Source organism: Barbus barbus, assembly GCF_936440315.1.
Source record: "Barbus barbus genome assembly, chromosome: 16".
In the NCBI taxonomy this organism is placed as follows: domain Eukaryota; kingdom Metazoa; phylum Chordata; class Actinopteri; order Cypriniformes; family Cyprinidae; genus Barbus; species Barbus barbus.
This window is the reverse complement of record NC_136744.1, coordinates 15,873,248-15,880,774: the sequence shown is the minus strand read 5'-3', so window position 1 is coordinate 15,880,774 and position 7,527 is coordinate 15,873,248. Positions and strand designations below refer to the sequence as shown.

At 37.4% G+C, this 7,527-nt stretch overlaps 2 pseudogenes across 2 annotated transcripts; one reads left to right on the top strand and one right to left on the bottom strand.

The window, feature by feature from the left end:
• The first annotated feature begins 179 nt into the window (after positions 1-179).
• LOC306882643 (zinc finger protein 511-like) lies at positions 180-2,717 on the top strand (annotated as a pseudogene). Its single transcript, XR_013785911.1, has 6 exons — positions 180-401; positions 600-669; positions 1,063-1,264; positions 2,067-2,191; positions 2,391-2,566; positions 2,667-2,717. The product of XR_013785911.1 is annotated as a zinc finger protein 511-like (transcript).
• An 868-nt stretch (positions 2,718-3,585) lies between these two features.
• On the bottom strand, positions 3,586-6,261 carry LOC306882642 (homeobox protein MSH-C-like; annotated as a pseudogene). Its single transcript, XR_013785910.1, has 2 exons — positions 5,672-6,261; positions 3,586-5,171 (listed from the first exon to the last, which is right to left on the bottom strand). The product of XR_013785910.1 is annotated as a homeobox protein MSH-C-like (transcript).
• Positions 6,262-7,527: the final 1,266 nt, after the last annotated feature.

The following is a 7,527-nucleotide window of genomic DNA, read 5'->3' as shown; positions in this document are numbered from 1 at the left end:
ACAAAAACCTTGTTTTAATTATTATATTACACTTTGTTTTGTATCAAAATAAAATGACAAGAAAAGTTTCTCAAGCAATCGTTCACCGTGCGTGCCCTCAAGTGGCTTTTAGTTTGAGGACTTTTATTTTGACACGGAATCGCAAGGAGGCTTGTGGGCTACATTTAGAATGTTGATATAATGCTGACTACAACCTGAATATAATGCTGCAACCTGAATTAATTGAACTGTTGGGATCTGCAACACCAAAACATATTTCAGAAAAGATACCGGTGATTGAAAATAGGCAATTTGAGTGGCATGGTTTACAACAAATTGAAAGAGGGAATGAAAATGCTGTTTCACCTTTTGGCTTCAGACCTCAACGACTTCGATTTGCTGTAGAAGATGAATATTTTGAGGTATGTATATTGGTCGTTGTTTTTATTGCACTTCAGAGAAGTTCCTCTCTGCTAATATGGCAACAATTGCCTGTTTATCTCTCAATGCGTGGGTGTTACTTAGGAGTGACGAAAGTAGTAGAAATTACTTGACTGTAATGACATGATGATGATGGGATATTTAGCAAAATCCGAATTTCTTAATGTGTAATTCAACAGGATGGCGACATACACAGGCACATGTACAGGATGTCGTGACTGCTATTGCAGATGATGAACATCCTCCGACGTGAGTAACGTCGTTTCACCATTAATATTGCTTTGCAATTAAATAAATATGAATTAACAATCATACTAATAATCATAAATTATATCATTATTATTCATCTTATTTGTTAAAGCTTTTAAAAGTAGGTATAACTAGTTATCATGTCTATTAAGAATAGGTCGTTGTATTTTTATGGTCAACGGGATGTGTTTCTTTCTTTGTAGCTGTCATTATGTAAGTGTAGATTTTAGTATTATTATTGAGTAACGTGACTGTATAATATGAGGTCAAGTGCTGGGGAATCTCCACCATAAGTTTACTGATGAAATCACTTGGATGAGTGGTGAAACATTTTGAGCAACATCCTTTTGACTTGATGCCAATGTGGCACTAATATTTCAACCCTCTTCGCAGTATCTCTGAGTTCAGATGTCACATTGCGGGATGCAGGCAGTTATTTGACACTTTGGAAGGGTATGAACACCACTACAATTCATTACATTGAAATGTGTGTTCCAACTGCAAGCGCTCATTTCCATCAAACCGTCTGCTGGAGATGCACATCCTGGAGTGGCATGACACTCTCTTCCAGGTCATTGTAGAAAAACAATGCATGGTAATATCATTTTAGGAGTGTAGGGAGCGATGCATGTTGTTTTATAAAGTTGTGTGGTATTTGTAGGATTATGTGCATACTATATTTAGGCTGATGATACACGGGGCAACTTTTTTTGAACAATGTTGCTTTGACACTTTCCCACTGAGAATGGGTAACAAATTTCTATCTGGATACTTTAGATCGGTCGTGGGCCCTGTGTCTCCCCTTGTTGCCCGCTGACGGCAACATTAACCAAAGTTGCCCAGCAACATTGATCAAAAAGTTACCACAGTTTAAGTTGATAAGAAGTTGAGTGTCATTGCAGGCAGTCTTCCGTGATTTATTTGGGTTTAAATGCGTGCTAGATAAGAACAGCGGCTGCAAAAAACTTTTTTTTTTTTTTTTTTTTGCAGTTTGTTTTTTTTTGTAGTGCATACTCACCACATATACTTTCAATGTTTTTATATAACTTTCTCACTGGAAATACTACATAAAATCATTTAGAAATCGGTATTCATAATCATAACTACATTTGGAAAGAAGAGTATACATTAACCAAATGAGATCAAATATATTTTATGCAGCGAAATGCTGTCATCTACTGGTTTCAACAGCGAGTTGCTTTAAATGCATTGCGTGTTTCAGTGGTTTGAAACACTGATTTTAATGGGACAGAAATACCAGTTGTAAAAGAATACACGAGCACAAGTTTCCTCCTCCTCATACACTGTTTAAACCAGCAAATGTTTTTCAGCTTTGCTCATTTTTATGAAAACATTTTTCCTTTTGCTGATTGTGTGTTGTTAATATGGATTTTCAGTATGAGTGCTTGGTTGAGGGATGTGGACTGAAATTCAAAACAAGCAACGAGAGGAAAGATCATCTTATCAGAACACACAGCTATCCAGCCGACTTCAGATTTGACAAAGCAAAGAAAAGCGGAAGGTTTGATGTTAATACTTACATAAATAATGGGCCATTTTAAGATTATAGAAATTTTACTTTTGCTCTCATATCCAGTTATAGAAATTTTACTTTTGCTCTCATATCCAGTCATTTCATATTTTACCTTAACAGCCTCATATAATTAGCCACTTTTATCACTTTAGAATTTTTTTAATCATAATCTCATGCAAATCAACAGACTACGAGAAAAAAGACCAAACAGCAAGATGCAAATATGGAGGTTTCTGAAACAGCAACTATTCACCAAGAAAACAAGTCTATGGACTTCTCCTAGACCCCAGAGCCAGAAAGCGTGAAGACTGTAGAAACAGAACCAATGCAGACAGCTAATCTAAAGCCAAGACATTCATACAAGTGGGTGGATACATGGTCATGGATTAATATAAACGCTTAAGTTTCATAACCCTGACTCAGCGATCAGAACTATTTATGTTGATTATTATCTTTCCTCCAGAGTTCCATCATCCATTTGCTTCGGTCAAGGCTCAGTCAGAGGCTTCAGAGGAAGAAGGAAGAATAGGCCAAAGTTTTTTATTAAATACAAACAATTTACCACGTTTGTCTGGACATTTGTTTGTCCAGAGTAGTATTTTTGTAATAAAACTTGTCAAAGCAGCCTTTAAAAAGGTGTCTTGTCTCTTTTTTATGGTTAAGATTATAGTAAGCAGATGATGCAGTCGCTTGTGGCAAGGAGTTTGAAAGTCAAATGTCGAGGAAAATGTCTTAAAATGTTCAAAAATATTAAACTTGATAAATATGTATTGTGTATTCCAATAAATGTAAGCGTTTCGAGATCTAAAGTTGCCTTCTACTAATGGCACAAACATCTTGCTAGATGTTTCGGACACAAATGCATGCGTGTAATGATGGCGTGTGAAATTCACGCAAAAACTAGGCAAATAAAAACTTAAGACGCGTTGCAACTAATGTGTTCTCCAGTCGGTTTCACGGGGATTTGGATTTTGTAACACTATAAATAGCATGAAGGTTATCTGAAGGGCTAGTATCTGCATGTAGCTACTTCAGATTTTTTTTTTACTAATTTTGGTCGTTAAGTTAAACGTAAAAACGTGTTTTTTTGGTATTATAGCATCTTCGTGTCTTGGAAATGATTCTTGCTGTCCATTTAGCGCTGATTATTATCTTAAATTAAACGTTTATCGTCGGGCTCCGAAACAATTCAATACATGGAGCAACAGTTAGGCTACAAATCTCAAAAGTTAGTTGGGTAGCGCATCGATTAGAATTTTTATTTACGTTTATGTATGACAAAAAAAAAAAAAATACTAAATTTAAAAGTTTGTGTTTTAAACTTAAACATAAATAATAACATTGTACACATCAGTCTCTGTGAGATTTATTTTTTTAATGCAAAAGATTATTTTTCTAATTTGTATATACATATAAAATATACAATAATTTACAGAAGATAAATGTAAACACAGTGTATAAATATCAGCAATCCTATTTGTAATTTATTCAAATGGGGAATGCAAAATCTGTAATATATACGTGTATTTACAATAATAAAAATCTAGACATTAATCTTACAACCTAGCAAACTAGCATACATGAAGTCTACTGAAGGGATTATGGCTAAACAGGCGAAAAATCAATAAACACAGGCCAAAAATCCTCTGTATCCAACGGCATGTAAAATGTTTGGGAGGAAAAGTTTAGTAAAATGATGGTATAATAGACGATGCTGGTTGTCTCTGCATCTAGTTCCTCTTCAATAAAGACCAACAGAATAACAAGTCACGTAGGCTATTTCAACCTAAAACCGGGTAGCCTGTCCAATTAATGAAAAAAGGAAAGGAAAAAAAGACGTATGGAGCTATTAGCAGTGTACATTTCGTAAATTGTACCTAACAGGGTACAATCTTTGTAATATACTACAAAATATTTGGTTTGCGTGAAAATACACGTATTCATTTTAAAAAGGCTCACACTGACTATCCATTTAGGCCCAAATCTGTCAGCCCAGCCTAGTATGGAAAGTAGCAATGTTATAAAACATAACTGTAATCAGTTTCTACATTTTTACTTTGATTCTGCTGTCAGTCACAAAAAGCTCTTTAAGTTAGGAAAAACCTTCGTAATAATTCTAAGGTAATTTCTTTAATCTAAGAGCTTTGTTGGAACCGGCACAGACCATGTAGGCTATACATTTCAGAGCACACTAGGTGTTTTCTAGCGCATCTCTCATCAACAAGTGATGCTGATCTAGACACTTGCCAAATCGGTTGTGCCCTCAGTAGAAATAATCTCTTGGAAATTATTTTCTCTGAGACTAAGACAATTAGTCACATAGCGTGTTATCTGTTATAATACAAGATATATTCAGGGAAGATTCATTGCACTTTTAAAGCCAATTTGTGGACTCTTACTTTTGGAATAAACTGTGTAGATCACAAGAATACTTTCTTTTAAATTGCTGTAGAGTTCTTTAAACAAAACTAATTTGCTCTTATTTCACTCGTCTTCTGACTGGCAGAACCGCAGCAGCTACAGACGGTGAATTGAAGGACGTGCTCACATGGTTAAGACAAATAATACATTCCGTAGGTCACTGGCCCTCCGAAAAGTCCAGGGACTGGTAATGCAGGTCTAGGAAAGGAACTGGACGGTCCGTAGAGGGGTGGAGAACCGACGTGTGTTCCGAGGGGGAACGGAAAGGCGAACGCAGGTAATAATGGCTTGGTTGCAAGTTTGAGTTTCTCTAGTTCGGCCTCTTGTAGTCTTTTTGCCTTCGCTCGCCTGTTTTGAAACCAGATTTTAACTTGAGTCTCTGTGAGGTTGAGTGAATTGGAAAATTCCGCTCTCTCTGCAATAGAAAGATACTGTTTTTGACGAAATTTTCTCTCCAAAGCGAGCAGCTGCGAGGTGGTGAACGGGGTCCGCGGTTTTCGGTTGTTCTTATGCTTTCTGAGGGTACACGGTGGTGGACTTGAGTGCCCTGTGGACAAATAACAAAACATTGAACTGATTAATTTGACAAATTATATTACAGTGATATTACTTTACATTAATGCAATTATATTACACAGGTTACTTTTTCTGCCGAAGCCACACGCTTATTTTCAGAGGAGCATTACGCGCGAAATCAGGTTAATCTTAAAATGTCTACATACGGATACGGAAATATAACCTGTTTTTAATTCAAATCGATCCACTAAACAGTCTTTATTAAACTGGAATGCGTTTTTTTTTTGTGCAGACGTAGCTGGTCAACTATTTCTCTACACACTTCATATTCTTTTAATTTTTATACAAAAATATCATTTTAAATCTAAAGGAGCTTGATTAAATATAATATAGGCCTACATATTAATCGATTTTCCTGGTATTTTTTATCAGTGCGTTCTACTAGCCTAGCCTCTGTAAAACATGCATGTTTATATCTGTCATGCGTCATCATGCCACATTATTGACAGGTTTCCCTGCTGAGCCACTCACTTGGCGGAGAAGTGTACGAGGGTGTCTGAAACCAGCCGGACTGTCCCTTGTCATTTAGTTCTTCCACATCTCCTCTCTTGCAGTCGGATAGGTTGGAGACGCTCTCCACTGGGATCTTTCTATCTGCGTAAAGAGCCATGGGCGAGAGCCTCAGCCGCTCATCTCCACCGGATGTCGGAGATATAATACCTGATTCAGATGACGTGTATAAAGTCCGTGTGCTTGTTCTGTCTGATATTAAAGATTCCACACTGAACGGAAGACTCAGCGCCTTGCCTTTACATCCTTTGACAGTCGCGTTATCGTTGGTTTGAGCCTCCTCTTTGTCCGCGCTTTTGCGTTCCTGTAGTTTTCCTTCTTGGGAGAGTGGCCCTTGAAAAGAATTCATCATGGATGATAAAGGGGCCATACAATAAGAATATGTGAGTCGTCCTGAATTTTACTCGTCCAGCAGTGCCTTTTCCTTCTGCCGTCGCGCGCTTGCGACGCTTGCCTCACTCTCAGCAGAGCGCACTCGCAGCTATAAACTTCCAAAAGTTCTCTTTTTTCCCTGCCGCCCTCCAATCGGCTTGACACTTCACCCACATGACTTTCCGCAGTGCTCATCCTGATTGGTCAAACCAGTTTCTTTGAGACGTCACAATGATTTTGAAAGAAATGTTGCATGGTTAATCATACTTGTCTTGCCGAGGTGGTTTATTGATTGCTCTGGGGGCTCCAGTCTCGGAGGCAAGGAGCCATTTGAGAAGTTTTGTTGCAATTAACCAGAGGGGATGTCTGTATAGCGGGCCTCCGTACTCATTAACTGAACTCTTATTGAAAACATACAGCGAAACAAACCACTTCCTTGGCCTCTTCGTCCACAATTTCTGGGAGTTTTCTTTATAAAAGCGCTGTATAGTGGAGATAGTGGAAAACTTTTTTTTATAACATATGTGGGATAGAATTTAAGGGGTTTTATTGAATGTGTACCTTTAGCCTATTAAAATTAAGGTCTGTGATAGTCCTCCACCCCAGATAATGTTTTTTTTTTTTTTTGAGTTGCTTTTTTTAAATTTTAATTCTAAATCGCATAGTCTTTCACCTCAAAAACAGAACCCAGTGTTCAATGAAAAAATAACAACAAAAAAAAACAGTCTCAGCTTTTTCCGTAAAACTGTGACGGGACAAAATGATGTGACTGAATTGACGATGATTTTGTCACGCTGCATTACTACAATTTAAAGCTTGTCTTGGCCCTTTAAGGCTGCAGAAAGCCTCTATTGAGGCGCAACTGGCAACCCCTCACCGTAAGTCAAAGCATTTCATAACGCAGACAAGCCCTGTTTTGGAAGGCGCCAGTCTCGGCAAGATCAAAAAGGAAGCTACCTCAGGGAGAATATGCAACAGTTAACTCCACTTAACCAATTGTCCTCGAAGAGTTTAATGTCAAGGCAATAGCCAGAGGGCAATCAGTTCCCACAGACAGCGCGCGCCACTCAGTTAACTGTTGCCTTACTACATGTCTCCTTTTAGAAGGTTTGGACTTGATCATTTTTTATTATCGGAGCATGTTTACTTTGCAGATTTCTGTGAAAATATAAAAGGGGAAACAAGTCAGTAGGCCATCATCCCAGTAAAGTTTCTACCCTACTTTTAAAACGGATTTAGGCCTGTGAGCCAATGTAAACTAAAATGAATAACCGACGATTAATAATAGGCCTAAGTTTTTGTTTAGTTTTTCCATATTGAATTTCAGCAATTTTTAGTGTTTTAAATCTAAAATCATACTATGAAAATACATTCAGGTTTATAAATTTGTGAGACTCGAATGTTTGGTTTTATGAGTAGGATAGCGTCCTCCTTATGGATCATTA